This window comes from Leptopilina heterotoma, unplaced genomic scaffold, assembly GCF_015476425.1.
Source record: "Leptopilina heterotoma isolate Lh14 unplaced genomic scaffold, ASM1547642v1 Lhet_6, whole genome shotgun sequence".
Classification (NCBI taxonomy): domain Eukaryota; kingdom Metazoa; phylum Arthropoda; class Insecta; order Hymenoptera; family Figitidae; genus Leptopilina; species Leptopilina heterotoma.
The window spans coordinates 490,268-494,214 of record NW_025111137.1 but is presented as its reverse complement, the minus strand read 5'-3'; the positions used below and the strand labels follow the sequence as shown (position 1 = coordinate 494,214).

The following is a 3,947-nucleotide window of genomic DNA, read 5'->3' as shown; positions in this document are numbered from 1 at the left end:
CAACTTATTTTAAATTACGTCTTGTGGGAAACTTACATTTTAAGTGAAAAATTGAAAAAAAAGACAAATAAAAATCATTTTTTTGGTCCCACAAATTTATTTTTCATTAAAAACTCTTGCAAATATCAAAAGTGATTCGTCTTGAGAGATAAAATCGAGCAGGCAAATAATCAGCAAGCCAAAGAACTCATTTGAACTTTCGTCTTCAGGGACACTTAGATTTATAGCGAAAAATTGATAAAAATGACATTTAAAAATCATTTTCTTGCTCCCAAAAATGTATTTTTTATTAAAAAATCTTGCAAATGTCAAAAGTGATTCGTCTTGAGCGATGAAATCGAGCAGGCAAAATATCAGCAAGCCAAAGAACTCATTTCAACTGTCGTCTCCAGGTACACTTAGATTTATAGTGAAAAATTGATAAAAATAACATTTAAAAATCATTTTCTTGGTCAAAAAATTTATTTTTTATTAAAAAATCTTAAAAATGTCAAAAGTGATTCGTCTAGAGAGATGTAATTGAGCAGGCAAATAATCAGTAAGCCAAAGAACTCATTTGAACTTTCGTCTCCAGGGACACTTAGATTTATAGCGAAAAATTGATAAAAACAACATTTAAAAATCATTTTCTTGGTCCCAAAAATTTATTTTTTATTTAAAAATCTTAAAAATGTCAAAAGTGATTCGTCTTGAGAGATGAAATCGAGCAGCCAAATAATCAGCAAGCCAAAGAACTCATTTGAACTTTCGTCTCCAGGGGCACTTAGATTTATATGCGAAAAATTGATAAAAAAGACAAATAAAAATCATTTTTTTGGTCCCACAAATTTATTTTTCATTAAAAACTCTTGCAAATATCAAAAGTGATTCGTCTTGAGAGATGTAATTGAGCAGGCAAATAATCAGTAAGCCAAAGAACTCATTTGAACTTTCGTCTCCAGGGACACTTAGATTTATAGCGAAAAATTGATAAAAACAACATTTAAAAATCATTTTCTTGGTCCCAAAAATTTATTTTTTATTAAAAAATCTTAAAAATGTCAAAAGTGATTCGTCTTGAGAGATTAAATCGAGCAGCCAAATAATCAGCAAGCCAAAGAACTCATTTTAAATTACGTCTCCTGGGAAACTTACATTTTAAGTGAAAAATTGAAAAAAAGACAAATAAAAATCATTTTTTTGGTCTCAAAAATTTATTATTTATTAAAAACTCTTGCAAATCTCAAAAGTGACTCGACTTGAAAGATGATATCGAGCAAGCAAATAATTAGCAAGCTAAAGAACTTACTTCAACTAACGTCTCCTGGAACACTTACATTTATAGCGAAAAATTGAAAAAAAAAAAACAAATAAAAATAATTTTTTTGGTCCCAAAAATTTATTTTTTATTAAAAAATCTTGCAAATGTCAAAAGTGATTCGTCTTGAAAGATGAAATCGAGCAGGCAAATAATCAGCAAGCCAAAGAACTTATTTTAAATTACGTCTCCTGGGAAACTTACATTTTAAGTGAAAAATTGAAAAAAAAGACAAATAAAAATCATTTTTTTGGTCCCACAAATTTATTTTTCATTAAAAACTCTTGCAAATATCAAAAGTGATTCGTCTTGAGAGATAAAATCGAGCAGGCAAATAATCAGCAAGCCAAAGAACTCATTTGAACTTTCGTCTCCAGGGGCACTTAGATTTATATGCGAAAAATTGATAAAAATGACATTTAAAAATCATTTTCTTGGTCCCAAAAATTTATTTTTTATTAAAAAATCTTGCAAATTTCAAAAGTGACTCGTCTTGAGAGTCCTACGTCAGAGTCACTAATGGCGAATTTATTGTTCTTTTCACTTTTGCGGCATGTTAATTTAAATTCCAATTCCATTTCGATTCTTCTCTGAAATTCCGTTCTTCAATGAAGTGCTCGAACCACCGCCAGATCAACTCAATTTCAGCTACACTCTGAGTCTGGTGCAAATCACCAGTTATATAACACATTCGGTTCCGTTTTGGTGCGGGGAAATGTTTCTCCCATCAATGATGGCATTCTCCTCTGTTTTAAAAAAATGCAATCAATAAGAAGAAATGCTTATGAAATTTGAAAATCTGACAGGATGAAGGTAAGATCCGATGAGAGAAATTAAAAATTTAAACACTTAAGAAAAAATTATGAAAAGCTTACTTTGCAGAAGAGACAATTCGCCATCATTTCGTTCCAATTGTTCTAGGGTACGTGCTTCGCCCAGGATTGAAAACCAAGGACAACGCATTTTTCGCATTTGACAACCTCGCGTGCCACGAATAGGTAGTGCTTCATTTTTGGAAAATTGTTGATGCAATGATGAAAATTGTCCCTACATTGTTTTCTTTATACAATTTTCCTATGATCAATTAATTCGGCCGCTTCATGAAACTTTTATACTGATGCTGAAATTTTTTTTGTTATTTAAATAAAAATAAGAAAAGAATATTTTAATAGAATAAAAACAAATTCCAGCGTTCTACAATTTATTATTAAAAAATTATTATTTACAGATTAAATTTTACTACTTTTGAGGAAAAATTTTCGAATTTTTATTAAAGAAATTTTTTTCAAAAATAGTGAAAGCTAATTTAAAAATAGCAATTTCTAATAGAGCAATTTAATTATTAATTTAATTTCATTCTAATAGTAATTTTTATTTTTTTATCAAAACAGATTTAATTTAATTTTCCGTATATCAAAAAAATTTCTCAATGAAAAAGAGAAACATTATTGATTAGTGTAAAACACGAGAAATTGATTCTTATTTTTAAAAAAAGATAAAAATATTCAATGCAGAAAAAGTTATAAAAATTTATTTAATAAAAATTTTCATTCTATTATTTTTAAAGGTTATGAATTGAAAAAAAAATTTCCTAGTTTATATTTATATTTTTTTAATAACTAATTATTTAATTTGTTTCCATATTTAAATTATTTATTGAATCAATGAATTAAAAGAAGCTTTATGTAAAATTCTTTTTTTTTTAACATAACCACTTTTTAGATTTGTTTTCTTATTACAAAACATTTTTTTTACTTACCAATATAAAAATATTTGTCACCTCACTTTAATCACTAACTTTTTTTCACCATTCATTACCATTTTTTAAAAATTTTAATGTATTTTTAACTTTAATGTAATGGTAAACATTAAACTGTTTAATGTTTACAACGATGACCAACGATGACATCAAAACACACGTCAATTTTTTAGGCATGGGATATAGAAACTCAAGTTTGACAATAAATTATCATTTTTCTGCAGCAACTTCAGGGGGAAGGCATTCGTACGTTCTACTGTACCTCTGGTATAAATTGTCAACCGTTTTATGTATAATTACGTAGCTTGAAAATGACCAAAGAATTTTCACGAGTTGGGCGTTAATGGGTTAAAGCAAATTGGGATTTATGAATCAAAATTGTCTTATTTTTGAATTATAGAAATTTTTTAGAAATGACTTTGAAAATAAATAACAAATTTCTATTTATGAATTAAATTTTTTCTTCTTGAATTTTAGAAATGTTTGGGGTATGTTGTTGCTTTCCAAAATTCTATCCGGGCATTAAGCAAAAACGGGTAAAATGTAAAATCCCATGTGGAAATTTTCAATAGGGATATGGAAAAATTATAGGAGAAAGGTGTACGAGATGATCCCCCTAATGGAAAAAACCTATTATTGAAAGGAAAATCAATATATTCGAGTTTTTTTTGTACGCACTACTAGATAATTAATCTATCTATTTTGATTTGAAATATATGCAGCTAATTAATATTTTACTATTAAATTTAATTTTTCTAAAACCTTACAAAAGGTCATACCCATGGTATGAGCAAGATGATCCGTAGGGTTATCTTGCCCCAATTATTGGAAAAGGAGTCCAAATTGAAGGAATAACAGTGTATTAATATTAAATATGCTTTATTTAGGCCA

At 27.7% G+C, this 3,947-nt stretch overlaps 1 long non-coding RNA gene across 2 annotated transcripts; it reads right to left on the bottom strand.

The window, feature by feature from the left end:
- Positions 1–1,550: 1,550 nt before the first annotated feature.
- LOC122509130 lies at positions 1,551–3,312 on the bottom strand. Of its 2 annotated transcripts, none has more exons than XR_006302296.1 (3): positions 3,057–3,312; positions 2,173–2,417; positions 1,551–2,043 (listed from the first exon to the last, which is right to left on the bottom strand). It is a non-coding gene; the product is annotated as an uncharacterized LOC122509130 (long non-coding RNA). The 2 variants fall into 2 exon arrangements; XR_006302297.1 differs by having other exon boundaries at positions 3,078–3,312.
- Positions 3,313–3,947: the final 635 nt, after the last annotated feature.